Raw genomic sequence first — 19,320 nt, forward strand, 5'->3', positions numbered from 1 at the left:
TAGATGCGGTTGGATGGCGGTCTATGTACTTTGTCGTAATGCCCAATTAAATCTCACTATACTTATCATGTCATGTATGTGCATTGTTATGCCCTCTCTATTTGTCAATTGCCCGACTGTAATTTGTTCACCCAACATGCTTTTATCTTATGGGAGATACACCTCTAGTGAACTGTGGACCCCGGTCCATTCTTTAATACTGAAATACAAATCTGCTGCAATACTTGTTTTACTATTTTCTCTGCAAACAATCATCTTCCACACAATACGGTTAATCCTTTGTTACAGCAAGCCGGTGAGATTGACAACCTCACTCGTTTCGTTGGGGCAAAGTACTTTGGTTGTGTTGTGCAGGTTCCACGTTGGCGCCGGAATCTCTGGTGTTGTGCCGCACTACATCTCGCCGCCATCAAACTTCAACGTGCTTCTTGGCTCCTCCTGGTTCGATAAACCTTGGTTTCTTTCTGAGGGAAAACTTGCTGCTGTGCGCATCATACCTTCCTCTTGGGGTTGCCCAACGAACGTGTGAAATACACGCCATCACTTGACTACTTTGCGCAGTTTGAAAATATAAGAATTTTTGTTGTAATAACCTGGAGTTTTTGTAAAAAATGTTGGCAAATCAAGATACAACAAATAATGTTGGTTTAACCACTTTATTGTATATTTTTTTATTAATGCTACGACATTTTTGTTGTAGTAGTATATTTTTTTTTGTATACGGAGAGATTTTTTGTTGCAATACCATCTGCAATAGGGTGAATCGTTGTGGTGGCACATTTGTTGTAAACATTGCCAAGGACTGGGACAAAGAAGTATACTCCTTTGGTTTTAACTGAAGCGCATCTACGAAGGAGGTTGATTTCTCAAAAACTAAAATTTAGAATGCAAAACTGCATCGCAGCTATGTTCTGATCGTTGGATCTCGATCGGACGGGGCGGACTACATCCGATTTTCGTGCCCAGATCGGGGACGGACAGCCAGCGCTACCCGAAGAAACAGGGTGGAGAAGAAGCCGCTTTGCACGTTCCGCAGAAAAAACATAGGCCTGTACCGTAATGGAATAGAATCAAAAGCAGAGAAAGAAGCGGGCCAGGCCCAATAGTGCGAGGGAGAAGGAAGTGAGTGCGCGTAGCTTGCATACGCGTCGCTTAAGGCGATGAACAGGCATCGGTGTTATCCCGCATCGGTGTCATCCAGTCTCCAGTGCCAACGCGTGAAAACCATGTTACTCGGTAGGCCTCTGCACTTATAGGCCCTCTCTCTACGAGTCTAGCAGCCCATAAGGCCATAATAACTGGTTAGTTTTTCCATAAGTCTTTTTCTGTCTGTATAAAGCTGCCGCGTGATACGAGTTTCTAATACGTTCAAATCTATACCTAATAATAAAGGAGCTAAGGTTTCTGCCAAAAAGTTTCGTCACCGCTTTTTTTTTGACCGTTTTGCCCTCCCACCGATTTAGATAATACTATAATTTGCCATTGTACCGGTTGGGTTTGGTTGTCTCCTTAGAGCAGGTCTAACAGACCCCGTAAAAGGGCCAAACCCGTATAATAACCGCCGAAATACGGGTTTCGGCTCTACCCGGCCGTCTAGCAGACCCCGTAAAAACGGCCCCTGCTCCGATTTTTGCTGTTTTCGATTACGGGGTGAGTCTTCGCCCCTTACTTGTACGGGGCGGGAGGCTGAATACGAGGCCAACCCCCGCTCGTGGCGCGCCGAACTTTCGGAAAATCGCGACGGTTGGAGCAGCCGAGCGCGTGTGCGGCCGATGGCGCCGGAGCCAACACCGGCGGGGAGCGCGCGAGGCGCGAGGCGCGGCGCGGTGCGAGCGGCGGCTGCGGGTGCGGCCAAGGCCGGAGATGCGGGGGCGCGGACGGAGTACGGTCCCGGCTCGCGGCACGCACGCGGATCCCTCTCCCCGCCATTCCCGGACACGGAAGACTCCCCGATCGAGGGCCGGAGCCCGGTGGAGGCCGAGGCGGCGGGCGGGGCATCCCCAAGGAGGCGCGGAGGGCTGCCGCACGAGCCGGCGGCGGAGTGGGCGGACGTGGCCGACTTCCGGCGCCGGAGGTGGTGCCGCTCAAGGGACGCGCGAGCGTGGTCGGGGCGGGCGAGCCGTGGTGGGCGGGGGCGGGCGGGGCGGGCGGGCGGACGGGGGCGGCCGGCCCATGGCCGGTGGCGGCGGGCGAGGGCGGCGGCGGGGGCGGCGGCCGGCCGGGACGGGCGGGGGCACGGGGGTGGGTCGGAGGTGGAAGAAGGAGAGGAGGAAGAAAAAGGAAAAAAAAAGAAAAATTGATTTGGCATATTCTAGGAATATACCCTTTTACAGTTTAGGGATACGGGGTCTGCTAGGTCGGACGAGTTTTCGGCCGATCAAAATTGAATACAGGGCCCTCTACTCGCGTTTTAAGGGGCGAAAAAATACGGGACCTGTTAGACATGCTCTTACCTCATCCCGATTAAAAAAGCGTGCGTCCTCCCCGGATCCCCACTACCCACGGCTAGCCGACGGGCTCCAGAACGCCGCTATAGCACGGCGCTAACCTCGGTCCTCCAACGTGCCGCGCAGCCCCATCCTCCTCCTTGGCGCAAGTGAGGGCGCGGCGGGAAGGAGGAGCACGTCGAAGTTGGCCTTGGCCCCGGGTCTGCGTCCGCCCCGAGCAGCTTCAAGGCTATGCCGACGGGTACGGGCAGGAGTCTACGCGTGTGCCTCCCGCCAGTCAATGGGTTCGGCGTTCAAAGAAAATCCCCAACCAGGATCTTGAGGAATTTGGCCGCGATGACACGGACATCCTGGCCAGCCATCGGCCCATGTGGCAAAGGCCTCACCCTGCACCGTTCCCCATCCTCCTGGATGACCGGCACCATGGTCTGGGGCAACGTTGTGGTCCGGGAGGGCGTGGCGGCTGTGCAGCCTGTGCTGCCGCCAACATGTTATTCTTCGAAAGTTTTACACTGAAACATGTCGTTGGATTGATGTACTACTTGGGAGTGATATTGACTGAATCGGGGATTGATTAGCAGTATATTGATTTGGTCTGCAGCTCTAGCTCCCGTCGACCTCGCGCTTGCACAATAGTGCATGCTTCCTTAGTTTGAGAATGAATCTGACCATATCTCTGATTGCTCCTGCATCTCGCTGCAGCTGAGCCAGAGAAAAACAGCGGCAGGGAAATGAGAAAAAGCAACCTGTGATCACTTGCGTGATCTTTTCCGCTGGCCCATGTGTAAAATGGCCCAATGCAGGAGGAACCAATCAGTTCGTTCGTAATTCAATTTCTGGGTACGAAGCTCCGTTTCCTTAGTCCCACCTCGATATGGCGCAAGAAATCTTAGCTATTTATATACGCGAGGCTGCGAGGAATCAGCAAGCTGCCTCAGAAATAAAATAAGCATATGCTGATGTCTCTCCCGAAGAGAGATCGCCCCATGCTAATGCCTGTCCCGACCAGAGAGAGCGCGCCATGAGCTGTAGCCGAGATGCCTTACGAGAGAGGACGATTGAAAGGATCCACTGCCGCCCCCGCAGCCGGGCATTGGGACCCCACGGCGGACGCTCTGCGCGCCCCCAACTGAACAGTGAACACGACCATGAAAAAGTGCAAACCTTCCGGGAGAGGGTCCGATTAGCCTCCTGCATGCACGGACTCGGCCGCAGCGAACGTATTTGATCAGTAAACCACGTTGTACCTTCATCCAATGGCTCAATCCCATGTACTCCCATATAATTTGATCAGGAGTGCAGTTTAATTTCTGAAACCCGTCTCTAAGTGTGTTTTCCTCTACAGGGTGACATTTTCAAAAATTGATTCTCACAAGTTACAATGATTACTTTCATGGTTTTCTCAATAATTGTATTTCATTATTCCAATGTTGAATTTCACCGCTAGGCATGCTATGTTGGAGGGGATAATGGAAAACAACAATTTAAGTGTAGGGTTATGATGACCAATCGATTTGGGGAAAAAATTGGTATGTCCAAATTTTACATTCAATTTTTTTTCTTCGTTGCAACGCACAAGCTCATATGGAGGTTCGTGGCAAAACAAGAAAAGTGTCGGTGGTGGTCACTCGGGTCCCTCTTTCTAGCAGGCTTGTGCTCACCCGATGGATCTTCTGAGGTGCAAGAGGGGTAGCCAGAGTGCGTTGCAGGGGATGGAGACGTCGAGGACGACAGAGCAGCGCCGAGAAATAGAGGAGTTGTCGATGTTCGGCATCGGCCGATGAAGGGGGTTGTGCAGCACTGGAGCAGACGAGGGTGCGGCGAGGCGTAGTGGGAGACCGGTACGTCGAAGTAGAGCGCTAACCTGTGACGGAGAGACGCGTGTGAGTGTGTGTTGAGCGAGTGCAGTGGAATGAGGATAAGGGGATGAGGGATTCGAGTGCATGGAACGACCGATCGATCAATTGGTCATGTGGAGTGTGGGCTTTCGTTGGGTATTATACTGGCAACAAATTAACGTATACATCAAACCAAAGATGTTTGCTTTTATTTTAAACCTGGTGCAACTCACGGGCACTTTTGCTAGTTTATTTTTAAAGAACTGTCTAATATGTTCAGATGAGGAGGAGGAAGTGAGCAGGCCTAATTAGCGCTGACTGTTTGGTACAGACGAGGAGTGACACGATTACATCTGCTCTACTGTCACACTCACATTAGTGACGACCTCTATGCTAGGGGCGACGCTTTGCCGTCTGTACATACGAGAGTGCGTCCGCATGCAATGTTGAGCACATGCATCGATCTACTATACTCCTGCAAATCATGAAATTTCGACAATTGGCTGCTCCCACAACGCCACCTAACTTTAAAAATAGCGACGTCGGCTTGACCCTGGTTTCTAAATCAAACAAATTAACGTACGCAGTCACGTCTGCTCCGCCCAACCCGACGTACGTCCCGACACGTCGTATGATCTTTTCTTCTTCCAAAAATCAAAAACCCAACTATTAAACACTGTATTTTAGCAGTAGATCACTTTTCAATAAATTTAATAATAGGAAGATACCAATTACACCAACCTCTGCAACTATGTCTTAATGTTACTATGTTAGTATGGATACACACAACAACAAAAAAAACTTAAAAAATATCCTGCTATAGTGTCCCAGTCAACAGCACAAATAACACCATGACAACACCTGAAGTTCAACTTCTCCAAGAAGAAAAGATGGCACAAACATCATGGTCGTCCGATCATAGATATTAGGTTTTCACCGTGAAGGAAGTCCCCGCTCTCAAACAATATCTTCAAGCCAAGAAGAACAAGTTAAATACAGATTTTGAATTTTCACTATATGAAACACTACTAGCAAATAGGCAATTAGTGGCGCACCACCTTTCCCCATCAGTGGCGCACTGCTGGTGCGCCACTGTAATCACGCCACTGCTAAGTTTTAGTAGTGGCGCAGCTCTGGTGCGTCACAACTACCCTAAGTAATAGTGACACACTACCCTGTGCGCCATTGACAGGTACACTGGTGCGCCACTACTACTCCAAAGGGGTGCGCCACTGTTGTTCAGCAGCAGTGCACCACTACTGTCTGCTGTCGGTGCGCCACTGCTGCCTCCTTGGGTGCGCCACTGTTACGGCGAGCTGGTGCGCCATTGCTGCCTGTTCAGGTGCGCCACTGTTGCATCTCAGACGTGCGCCACTGCTGGCAGCTTTGGTGCGCCACTGGCAGTGTCGAAGGTGATCAGAGGGTTGTGCACCACTGGGTCCAGGATGGTGCGCCACTGTTAGTTGCTGGTCGTGCGCCACTCATGGTCCAGTAGTGCGCCATTGCTAGTAGTTCGTTTTCATTTTTTGTATTTCTGGCATGTATTTGTACATGTTGTATAGCACAGTATAACAGCACAAATACATAATATATAACACATATATACAACAACACAGTATACCAATACATAGTCCTTCACATTAGCCTCCATGATTCACAAGATTTCAAATATTAGACAAGTGTTACGGGGTTACAAATTCAAAAATGAGATAGTGGTTACACAAGGTCGATCATCTAAACTACCATCACATAGAAGAGAGCTAGAGTCACTACTAGCACCGTCCCGATGAAAGTGGTCTTCATCCGGTTCCTCCTCCGCTCCGTCCTCTCTCCCGCCAGATAGCGTGCGTATCTGTCTTCGGCCTCCGCTCTAGTGGTGTACCCTTTATAGTTGTTACCACTAAAACGGTGAACCTGTCTCCGACACTCCTCCCAGTCGTTGTAGACTCCGGGAACCATGCCCTTGTACATGACATACCACGTCATATCTGCACATATATGAACAAGCCAAAGAAACATTAGTGCACGCTCATAGATGTTTGCAACGAATAAGAGCAAACTCAAAAACGATCCAAGTAGTATGAACTAAAAGGCATGCCTCATACATTGTTGGTCGGAACAAATATTAACATTTAGGGAAGGGGTCAGCGAAACCAAGTTGGATGCACAAGAGATTGATACTTGTATCATCGCACCAGGTTCACTGGCCCCTCCCCCAAGTGTATAGGTGACCAAACATTCTAATCATCGGCATTTTGAGATACCAAAGCAAATGGAATGACAAGGGCCTCATACATTGTTGGTCCAAACAAATATTAACATTTAGGGAAGGAGTTAGTGAGACCAAGTAGGATGCACAAGAGATTGATATTTGTGTCATCGCACCAGGCTCACTAACGCCTCCCCCAAGTGTAGTGACCACAAAATTTAATCATAGGCCAATGCAATTAAGAAGTGCCAACTCAAATAAGAGACAAAGTAGCTAGTATGAACTAAATGGAATGCCTCATACATTGTTGGTAGAAACAAATATGAACATCCCGGGATGGCGTTAGTGAGGCCAGGTAGGATGCACAAGAGATTGATATTTGTGCCATCACACCAGGCTCACTAGCGTCACCCCGGAGTGTACAGTTGACCGAACATTCTAATCATCGGCACTAAAATGGAAGAAAGAGCCAAGTGGTATCAACTAAATAGCATATGCCTCATACATTGTTGGTCGAAACAAATATGAACATCCCGGGATGGCGTTAGTGAGGCCAGGTAGGATGCACAAGAGATTGATATTTGTGCCATCACACCAGACTCACTAGCGTCACCCCGGAGTGTACAGTTGACCGAACATTCTAATCATCGGCACTAAAATGGAAGAAAGAGCTAAGTGGTATCAACTAAATAGCATATGCCTCATACATTGTTGGTCGAAACAAATATGAACATCCCGGGATGGCGTTAGTGAGGCCAGGTAGGATGCACAAGAGATTGATATTTGTGCCATCACACCAGGCTCACTAGCGTCACCCCGGAGTGTACAGTTGACCGAACATTCTAATCATCGGCACTAAAATGGAAGAAAGAGCCAAGTGGTATCAACTAAATAGCATATGCCTCATACATTGTTGGTCGAAACAAATTTTAACATTCAGGGATGGAGTAAGCGAGGCCAGGTAGGATGCACAAGACATGGATATTTGTGCCATCACACCAGGCTCGCTTGCTCAACCCCCGAGTGTACAAGTGACCAACCATTCTAATCATCGGCATATGCAAACAAAATTAACGACCAAATCAAGTGCGGAAAACGACAGCGCCATACATATAAGTTCACAAACATAGCGGAACTAGTAATTAATACCATCGATTACATATAAGTTCAACGGCCGTCGAAACTAATTAAACAGACATGCAAGTAAAGTGCTGGATAAAGTTTATTACAACACAAGCTCGTCTTTAGTTCACAACTACATAACTAGGCTCGCACATCAAGACTCGGCTAAAGGGACTTAGGAGCGTGGATAAAACCGCCGCCTTTCTTCAAGCACATCCATGAGCGGTAGTCGTCACCCTGCATTTGGAGCATTGTGTCTATGTCATTGTTCGACGGCTGATAGCCGGCATAGAACTCCCCCGCGCTTCTAATGACATCTTGAAAGATGATTTCACAGAACTCTACTTGGATGCGAAAGAACTCTTGCTTGATGCCGTCGTCCCGGATCCGCGACAAGCCGTTGCCCCAGTCTCTGAGATGCTCAGGCAGCGTAAGCTGCTGCTGGTCCCGTATGAACGCCTCCATGTGGTGGAGGGCATAGTAGGCATCCTTCTTACTAGAAGGCGGCTTCTTGACGCAGGGGAAATTTGTCATGTGCTTGAACACGTGCTTCCCGTACCTACGATTTGGCCTCTCCATGATGCCTTTAGCTTTGACGTAGCCATTGAGAGCATCATCAAGTACAGCCTTGACATTCGTGTAGTCCGTGCTTGACTTACTCTCCGCATCAAAGTATGTGGCCGTGGAATATTTCGGGGTTATGGAGATGAGTGTGCAGGTATTGTCTCTGCGTATAGAACACATAATGTTTAAGAACAGGACGATGGAAATCTAAAAAAATCACGTGTTAAGACCGGTGAGGGGATGACTTACTCGGGAAATACAGGCAGTAGTAGGTTGTACTTCTTCTGGTTCGCTAGAAAGAAGCCTTTGAGGTACTCGGACGCCACTTTCCGATCACCGGCGCTGGCCAAGTGGACGGCACGCATGTAGAAGGGGTCGGCTATCGCGATGCCCGGGGTCTTGTCTCTAATGATCCGCATCGCCTTACTGATCGAGTATAGGCGAACGAAGGTGTAGTGCAGCGGATAACTGTTCAACATGGCGAAGATGTCATCATACCGCAAGAAGATCTTCTGGGCGAAGCCGCTATCGACAAAGCCATGGCCCGAGGGCACCTTGGCCACATACACCGGGTATCCATTATCTTTCTCCCTGAGACGTCGCTCCTCCATATGCCAAACACCGTCCACCAGAGATCGCATAGGACCGGGTGCAGCATCGTACAATCTTTTAATTAGCATCGTCTCACCCGACACATGCACCCTCGACTCGATATCCTTGGGCACTGGTGGCCCGTCCTGAGCACGGATCGGTGCCGGCTGGCTGGCAGACTTGTCGTCCTTCTTCTTTCTTTTTCGTCCCTTCGGCTTCGTATTTATTGGGACTGCATTCTCCTCTTCGCAAGCCTTCTTCAGTGTGTTAGGACTGATAACACTTCTCACCTCGGCTATCGGCTGAGTGTCGGTGAAGTCGGCAGCTGGAGGCATCTCCTGAGAACAGAATAGGCGCCGCTTGTTGCAATAGGTTTTCCCATCGGCGGCAGCTTGAGAGGGTTGGCCAATGAGATCATAGTCCATCGAAAAATCATAGTTGCAGTCAAGGTTAGCAAACGTACTGTCCTCGTCCGGACCATCGTGAGGATCCTGTGCCATATGCATGTCCTCGTCGGCTGATGGCGGTACCGTTGGGGTGGTCTTGCCATGGTTTGGCGCCGGCACGGCTTGGGGTGCTGTCCGTGGGGTGGTGTCGCTCGCCGCCAAACGAATCTGGCTCTTTGGCCAAACCATGGACCAATTGAAGCATTGGTGGAGGGTAAGGACCTCATCTTCGTCGGCACCATGGGGTTGAAAGGGAGGTACCACGTCGTCGTAGCCACTAAGCACCCGAACCAGTTGAATCATATACACGTCGGGTGCCATGGGTACACCGTGTAACTGGCGGTTGCTCGGTTGAACGATTTTGGCCTTGGCAACATCGATCAACTCGCCGTTCACAAAATGGAGGAGAGTGCATGGGACGTCGGCGGCGGCACCCTACGGAAAACATGTAGGGCGTTAGGGATGGCTAGCGTAGTCAAAGGCAAGGATATGGAAGTCATCCGAGACGAGGGTTGGTTACCGTGATGGCGTCCAGCTCGGCTAAGGTCGAGGCACCGCCGGCGGCGGGCGTGCCACTGATGGAGTGGCCGCTTGTTGGCACGGTGCCGGGCGGCGTATTATCCGCAGCGAGGGGTGCATTGAGCTGAAGTAATGGCGCCGCGGGAGACACCAAGGTTGGCGTCGCGGGAGCCACCAAGGTTGGCGCCACCGGAGCCACCAATGTTGGCGCCGCCGGAGCCACCAAGGTTTGCGCCGCCGGAGACACCATTGTTGCCGCCTGCGGACTCACCGATGGCTCCACGTTGTGCGAGTTGCTGCTCGTGAAACTGGGAACTGGGGGAGGCCCCTTTTTTCCTCCCCTATACCACGCGTCCAGAACGGCCACCAAGGTAGGGATGATAGAGCTAAGCGTGTTGCCCACTTGGTCCTCCACTTGCTGTCGTTGCGTCCTCTGTTGGGTCTCCACGAAATGTTGCACTTGTTGTCGCACTTGCTCCTCGACCAATGTCGGGATCTGCGCAACTTGTGCCTTGAGATGTGCGACCTCCTTCTCATCGATGGTGGCCTTTTTCTCCTTTTTCCCCGACTTGTAGTAATCCGACCATTTTATAGAGCATCCTTCGCCGACCACACGACCAGCCGACGTCGGCTTACTCAATGGATCCCTCTTCTTGTGGGCATTCAACGCCCTATTTAAAGGGTTGTCCCAAGGGGCACACTGCGAGGAGCTCGTGGACCCCGCGCCGCTACTAATTTCACCTTCCTTATTAGCAGCTTCCTCCTTAGCCTACGGGAGGAACATGCATGACCACTTAGTAATTTGGATTCATCAATTCGAATGCAACCATAAAGGAGCTAATAAAACGGGTGTACTCCTTACCAGAAGAGCCTCAAACTCCTTCACCTCCGGATTGGTGGTGAGCTCCTTTGTAGTGGGGTCAACACGGTACCGGGCCAGGAGGAACTGCCTGGTTTGCTTGTTTTTGTATTGTGAGAAGAGGGGTTCGAGGCCGTTCCTCACACGCTCCTTATCCTGGGCGTCCCATTTCGGTTGCGCCACCCTAAACCCGCCAAGACCAAGTTTGTGGGTGCCTAAGTTCAGTTTCCGTATGTCCTTCCCCCACTGACTAGAATCCGACGTTGACTCGCTCTCGCACTTGATCTTGAAATCAGCGTAGTCTTTCTCGGTGATAGAAGGATTTGTCTCCTTGATCTTCCCGTAACTCTCGCCCTTCTGAATCATTTTCTTCACTCGGTTCCGCCAACTAGCGAGGGCGGTGCTCATCTTCGTGAGGGCGGCATTGTGCACTTGGTTCCGCATGAGGCGTTTTTCTGAGCAGTCCACCGGGAACTCGTATCGTTCGTGCAGCTTTGTGAAGAGGAGGGAGCGCAAATTCGCTCGGTCAGGATGCCTGAGGTTCTCGATGTTGATCGAGACCGTGCTCCGGAGGATGCACCCGAGTTGGGCCGAGTACCCTTTCACTAGTTCAGGGGGCGCCGTTGGATGCCCACTGGCGTCCACTTCGGTGAATGCCTGCTTCACGGTGCTGAGCACATTCGGGCGATGCTCCCTCCGTTTCTTCTTCGGCTCGCCGCCGTCCGTGTGTTCACCGCCGTCCATGTGTTCGCCGCCATCCGTGGTTTCATCCTCTGCGGCACCATCGTCAGTGGTTTCATCCTCGGCGGCATCATCCGCTCGGTAGTCTGGATCGGTGCCATCATCCTCGCCATCGTCGCGGCGAGGTTGTGACTCCATCGTCTCCACTTCATCGGTTATCATCCAGAATGGCTTGCTGCCGCTGCCGCCGGCCTCATCGTTGTCGGCCATGTTCGAACTAAGTAGGAAAAAATGCATAAAGTTAGCGCAAAATTCCACGGAAAAATTGTGCATGACCTATGCTAATTTATGGACATATGAGTGCCCCATTTCGCCGAAACGGAAATGAATCAACTAGTGCTTCTCCTGCTCCTGCTCCTGCTCCAAGGGCGTTAGCAGTCGAAGGCGGCGCGGCGTGCTTCTCCTGCTCCTGCTCCAAGTCTCAGCCTTGCAAATGTTCAAAATAAAAAAGTCAGTAAGCTTTGAACTCTAAAAATAAAGAGCTACCTAGCACATACACCTAGCAGCACCTCACCTCTAAAAATAAAAGAGCTACCTAGCAGCAGCCTAGGTAGCACCAGCAAGCAACATCACTAAAGGAGGAGGAGGGGCATCGGGGGCTACCTGTCTGCAAGTGCGGCGGCGGTCCTCTGTGGCAGCGTTAGCGGTCGAGGGCGGCACGGCGTGCTTCTCCAGCTGCTGCTCCAAGGTGCGCCTGGCGGTCAGGTGCTGCTACAACTAGTGTTGTAAACATCAAAATGAACACTGTGAGCATCAACAGTTAGAACTAAATTAGTGTGTATGAACCAAATTTTCAAACAACTAAACCTACTGTCAAGAGATAACATTTCCAAATTTCCATTTCAACAGAGAACATTTCCAAATTTTTAGAGAACATTAGCTAGTAGCTAGTACCTAATTAACAGAGAAACTATACTCAGAATACAGCTAATTAACAGAGAACATTTCCATCATGATTAACTTATTTTAACCTTGATTTGATGAACAGCTGAGTACTTGAGCAATTACAGAGTATGGAAGCCACATTTCTACAGCATCATCATGACAGAAATTAACAGCAGTAGGAGTGCTGATGCTCATAGTGCCATGCTTCTTCTTCATTACTAATTCTTTTGCAGTTAAATCAGCAGTAGTATGTTGTAAGGGAAAACCATAGACTTCCCAAAATAGCAGCAGCAACAAACAAGCACATAGCAGCAGCAACAAGCAAGCACATAGCACAGTGGATGAACCTAAGCTACTGAGGAGCAACTAGGTAGCAGCAGCAGTGGATGAACCTAAGCTACTGCCACCTAAACCTAAATTTCCTAAACCTAAATTTGCTACTGCCACCTAAACCTAAATTTCCTAAACCTAAATTTGCTACTGCCACCTAAACTAAATGAAACTAGTAACAAATCCTAGCAGTAACAAATCCTAGCTATTTCTATATCACCAAATTAAATGAAACTACTGCTAGTAGTAGCAATGAAACTAAATGAACCTGCTGCTAGCAGTAGCACCACTTTTAATTTGAAACATTTCGAATATTTCATTTGCAAAGTTTTAGAGAACATTAGCTAGTAGCTAATTCATAGAGAACCTACTGAGGGGAGAGGGGAGGGGAGGGCAGCAGCAACCTATCTAGCAGCAGCAACAACACCAAGTAACAGATGAAAACTCAGAAATCTCAGTAAGATTCAGTAACCTAGGCATGAAAACTACAACTACCTATCAACACTCTGCAAGTGAAGCACATAGTTAACATTCATTTCTGAAGCACATAGTGAAGCATACAGAGCATCATTGCATAGTGCATACAGAGCATCGAAAATCAAACTTCCACTGTTACACCTCAACACAAGCTACAAATAAATATCCATGTAGGTTACAACAAGTAGCGTTTGTGTTCTTTTTTCCCCTTAAATTGAACAAAAATGGAACAATGTATGTGCACCAGTTAGGTCAGAGAGGGAGGGAGGGGAGAGGGGCCTCACCTGCGGCGACTGCGATGGCGGCTGGAGGCGGTCGGGGTCCTCGGGGTCAGGCACGAGGCGGATGGTGTCCTTGCGCAGGTTGACGTTGTTCTTGAGGTTGAGCACCTACTGGTGGCCGACGAACTGGGGCCATTGACGAACTGGTGGCCGATGAAGGACTGGGCGCCTGCGCTGGTGGCCGATGAAGAACTGGTGGCCGTTGACGAACTGGGGCCGTTGACGTGGTTAGTAGAGGGAGGGACGTCGCTAGGTCAGAGAGGGAGGGAGGGGAGACGGGCCTCACCTGCGGCGACACGATGGCGGCAGGTGGTAAATCGAGAGGGAGAGGCCACCGGTAGATCGAGGTCGAGGGGATCTGGCCGCCGGTGTCTGTGGCCGCTCGCGTGAGAGGAGGGGTGGCGGCCGCCGGTGGGAGGTGGCGTCGCTCAGGGGTGACGGAGAGGAGGGCGCAGGTGGGATCTGGTCGGGACGGGGAAGAGAAGGGGATTTTTCTCTAAGTCCCCGACTCCCCTTAGCAATAGCGTACCTCTAGGGGTGCGCCACTATGAGGCTTAGCAATAGCGCACCTCTTGGGGTGCGCCACTTCCTCTTTAGGTTTAGGTCAAAACGCGCGCGGCACCTACAGTTGACAAGATACGAATTCTACAGCAGTGGCTAGCTCCCCCTCTCTGTTTGGTTTACCCAGGCCGGCCAGGTTCGAACCCTGGCGGCCCCAAATTTTTTCACGTTTTTATTAAATTGATTTAACACTATAATAAATAGCACAATACACCAAAATAAAAGGCATAAATAATTATAATTATGTAGAATATTTAAAATACTGTAGAATCTAGAAAATATTCAAAAATATAAATTATATGTCTATTTTGATCGGTACAATGTGTAGATTAACAATATGACATCCATTATTCATACAAGAAAATGATACATAATTATCTTTTCACAATCTTTTTGCCCTTCTTTCTCGCGGTTGAATAATTTAGCCCCGGAACTCCTAGACTTCTTCTCTTGAATGGACGGCCTTTAGGTAGGGTGGTCCTGCTTCTTCTTGTTGTGTATGGTTCTTCATCATCGTCGTCGTCATCTGCCATCTTCGGATCGCCGTACTGGTCAAAGTCTAGCTCGTTGGCGGCTCCATCCATTCCGATGATGATCCTTTTGCCTCTCCTCACGACAACACGGCTGGGCTTTTGCGGGTCGGTAATGAAGAAGCATTGGTCCACTTGGGAAGCTAGTACCCATGGCTCATATTTCGCGGTGACCTTTGCGCCCGCTGTCTTGGATTTGGCTTCGGGTATAACCATGGTGGTGAAATGTCGGTCTTCTTTTACGACGTTCTTGGCCCACCTGACACGGAACATTGGCACATTCTCTTCGGCGTAGCTCAGCTCCCAGATCTCCTCGATCTTTCTGTAGTATCTCTGCTTGATGTCACCGGTGTAGGACTCCATCATTACCCCGGAGTTCTGATAATCGCTCTTCATGTCCTTTTTCTCGGTGTAGAATGTGTAGCCGTTGATATCGTACGCCTGAAATGTCATCAGATTGTGTTCGGCGCCCTGTGACAAGGCGAAGATGAGTTTTTCTTCGGCAGAAGAATCCTCGTCTATAGGGTACGTCAGCATCTTGTCCTTGTGTTATCACCAGATTTTAGACAAATCCAGAGGTGGGCCGGGCTTGGAAGATTACATGTGGAAGATTTCTGAAGCGGCCTGGCACGAAGGGTTTTGGGCTGAATTGCCCGTGTATCTTTCTTTAGTAGTTTATTATTTTAGATAAGGGTGAGAGTTTATCTCGTGCACGGTTTAGTGCACGCCCACATTAGAAAGTCCGCTGGACTATAAATATGTACCTAGGGTTTATGGAATAAACAACAACTCACGTTCAACCCCAAAACAAACCAATCTCGGCGCATCGCCAACTCCTTCGTCTCGAGGATTTCTATCAGGTAAGCGACATGCTGCCTAGATCGCATCTTGCGATCTAGGCAGCACAAGCCCCACGTTGTTCATGCGTTGCTCGTATCGAAGCGTTTTTGATGGCGAGCAACGTAGTTATCATTAGATGTGTTAGGGTTAGCATTGTTCTTCGTTTAAGCATGCTTACGTAGTGCAACCCTTGCATATCTAGCCGCCCTCACGCCTATCTCAGGTGTGGGGGCGGCACCCCGCTTGATCATTATTTAGTAGATCTGATCCGTTACGATTGCTCCTTGTTCTACAAGGATTAGTTTAATATCCGCAATAGTTAGGCCTTACAAAGGGGGAGGATCCAAGTGGCACGTAGGGTGGCGTTCGCAAGTCCTAAACGGGATGTTCCTAGGATCAACTTCATGTTGGTTTTTTGGCCTTGTTTAGGATCGGCTTACGAGCACCGTGCGTGGCCGCAAGGCCCAACCTCGGAGTAGGATGATCCGATTATGCGGTGAAAACCCTAAATCGTCGTAGATCTCATTAGCTTTATCTTGATCAAGCAGGACCACCAAGTATTCGTGCACCCCGTACGGATCATGGGTGGATCGGCTCTTCGAGCCGATTCACAGGATAACCTGAGAGCCGATCGAGGCTCGTATTTAACGTTTACATGTATGCCCTGCAGGAAACTAAGCGAGGCATCCTCATCACCTTCCTGACCAGGTATAGGTCAGGTGGCACGCCCTTGCACTTCGCAACGCCGCGTGTGACCAGAAGAGCATTGTGGGCCGTCGCTCGGAGGGGTCTCAGCCAGCCGCAGCTCTAGGCTCTTCCCGGCTCTACGGTGTTGACAAGGCCGCTGCCCGCCGGTGGGTTTTGGCAGTCAACACATTCTGGCACGCCCGGTGGGACTCGGGGATAACCCCCGTGGCCTGCAAATGGGTAAAGCCACCAGGGCCGCCCAGGGGATTTGATTTTGACGTGACCAAGACTGAACAAATCTTCGACCTCCTGCTCAAGGAGAAACAGTTGACGATTCCTGAAGGTCTCAAGTTCCCCACGGCGAAAGAGCTAAACGGAAAGCCGTACCGCAAGTTCCACAACTCGCTTTCCCATGCCACCAACGACCGCCGGGTGTGGCGTCGGCACATCCAAGCGGCGATAGAGAAGGGGCGGCTAATTTTCAACCGAGACGCCATGAAGGTCGACACCCAACCCTTCCCCGCCGTCAACATGGTAGAAGTTACCTACCCTGAAGGTTGCCAGCCGGGTCCCTCGTTCAGCATCAACATGGTAGGACCTGGGAACCACTCTGGCAAAGATGGAGATGAGGGCAGCTGCTCTCATAGCAAGGATACAGAGGAGGCCGCTCCACGCGATCGGCTCCGTCATGATGGCAAGCGCTATGTCACGGAGGGAGAGGTGAAGAATATAAGATATCAGCGACCCCTCTCTGATCACCTCCTCAACAAATATGTGAGTCAGTATGACCAACGCCGACGGTCCAATTACGATGATAGAGGAGATTGTCTGGCTAGAGAAGCCAGAAGATATCGTCGGCAGGATCGCGATGAGGAGGAGCACGAGCGCCGTGCCACGGAAACATCAAGGGAGCAAGATGACAACGCCAGACATTGGGACTGCCCTTCTTCGTACACTCGCTGGGATTCAGGAATGAGCCGATTGCCCACAATCGGCAATTGCCCGTAATGCAACCGAAAAAGAAGGAGGCAGCCAACGTGTCCGTGTTCGAGCGCCTAGGGCCTCTCCCACCACAAAGCAAACGCGCCGAGTCACCTCGTTGGGCAGATCTTGAGGATTCAGAAGACGAGGGAGAAGTGGAAGAAGATAGGTACCACCGGCCAAGGTGGTGCCCTGACGGACTCAGCCGTTCCCAAAAGCGCAGGGTTCAGCGATTGCGCGGCCTGGAGGAAGCCGAAAGGTTATACCTGCATACGCTAAGGAAGGCACGACCTGATCTGGCTGCAAAAGTTCAGCGAACCCTGGATGAAGAGGGTCGTCCACGGAAAATGGAGTGGCGCCCCAAACAGAGGAAAGCCGATGATGAGACATCGGCTGGCACAAACATGGTACTCGTCTTGCCGACAGAGCGTAGCGCTCCACGACTCTACGGAGCACTCAAGGTGGACGACAGCAAGCGCATCAAGTCAGAGGTTGGGTTGGTTTTATCCAGCCTGACCAAGTAGCAAGATCAAACCAATGAGCAAACCAGGAGAGGCTGATCCTTGTGATCGGCCCCAAAATTTATGAAGGGAACTTACAAAACCTTCAACGAGCAAGCAATATGGAGGCCGATTCCAGCGATCGGCCAAAATTATCCTCACCCACCTTTCTGCCTGGGTTCAACATGTTATCCAACAGAGCCGATACCATCAATTTTCTTGACAGAATCGGCTCGGGGGGGGGGGGGCACCCAGGTATATGAAAATACGAGGATATGCAACGTAAGCACCTCATCTTCTGGTGACGGATATTGGATTATGGGGGTCGATGCACAGATCGGCCGTAAAAAAAAAAATTCGAAAATTTTCGAACACAGCCGATGCAGCAGGCATCGACTTAAGGATATAACAGCCGATGCATGGCCATCGACTCAAGGGGAGTAACTGTTACGATCAGAGGGTCAATGGAGCACAAAGGGAGATTTTTTATGAAGGAACTCCTCAGTGGAGCAGTTTAGAAGCTCAGATCCTCTCTTCGAGAACAATGTCAGGAGCAGCATGGGCGTGCGGGTCAGGTCAAGGATGGATTGCATCAGGTCCACCAAAGGAAAGGAGCCTATCTGGCCGGCAGGAGCGGAAGAAACTCGGGGGGCAGCTCACCTTGAGGGCTCTCTGCTTTGGGAGGCCGATTTATGTTTAAATCGGCTAGCTCGGCATAAGGAGCTCCTTCAGACATGATCGAGCCCAGGTCCATACAGCTCTGTCTTGCCTCGGCTAAGACTCGGGGGGCAACGCCCTGTTTTTAAGAGCCGATTAGAGTCACCTCGGCGGGAAGGAAAAGCCGTCGTCTAGTACAGGGCTTGGACTGTGCTGTTGCTGCAAGAAAAAGAAAGAAGTCCGACGCGTTGCTATCGGTCTTAGCATGACAAACGGAAAGAATGAAATTGGAGCGATTAAAAGATGAATGGAAAGAACAATTTCATTAATTCCAAGGAGCGGCTTTACAAGAAAGAGCCGATGGCTCTCAAAAGAGGGATCTGGTGCCTAGTGCACCGCTACTACTAGTCCTATACTACTAGTCGTCGCTGTCCTCGTCATCGCCGCCGTCGACGTCGTCGGCGCTGCTCCCAGGGAGCTCCTCGTCGCTGCTACCCCAGCCCTTGGCCGGAGCCTCTTCCTCCTCGTCATCATCATCATCCTCGCTGTCCGCCCAGGAGCGGAAGCGCTTGGTCGGCGGATACCCGATGGAGGAGGAGGAGTCATCCTCTTCCTCTTCCTCTTCGTCATCATCTTCGTCCTCGCTGTCCGCCCACATGCGGGGGCGCTTCTTCGGCGGGAGCTGGGCGGAAGGGGAGGCCTTGGCCTTTGCTGCTTCTCCTTCTTTCTCCTCCTTGTCGGAGGAGAAGGGATTCACCGCGGGGTGGAGGCTGTCCTCGTTCTTCTTCTTCGGCGAAGATTGGGGGAAGAGTTTTGAGAAGGAAGAGGAAGAGGAAGACACTGCTACAGGAGGAGAGGGTTTTTTGGTGCCGATAGCTGGGATGGAATAGAGGATAGAGAGAGCTAACCGACCGGCACGGTTAAATAATGAGAAATTTGGTGAAGGTTTAATGCCATTACAGCCTTCCAAGGGATCGATGCTAAAGCTCGTCGAATTTTTAGAGAAGCCGAGAAGACAGGGCATAATGATGACGGATGCCGTAACGGCTCGCTCTCGCCACGACATGACCCTTCGAAGGGAAAGCATAATGATTTTGGAAATGTTATTTCCAAAACCAGGGGGGCATGTGTTATCACCAGATTTTAGACAAATCCAGAGGTGGGCCGGGCTTGGAAGATTACATGTGGAAGATTTCTGAAGCGGCCTGGCACGAAGGGTTTTGGGCTGAATTGCCCGTGTATCTTTCTTTAGTAG

The sequence above is a fragment of the Lolium rigidum genome, chromosome 6, assembly GCF_022539505.1.
Source record: "Lolium rigidum isolate FL_2022 chromosome 6, APGP_CSIRO_Lrig_0.1, whole genome shotgun sequence".
Classification (NCBI taxonomy): Eukaryota; Viridiplantae; Streptophyta; class Magnoliopsida; order Poales; family Poaceae; genus Lolium; species Lolium rigidum.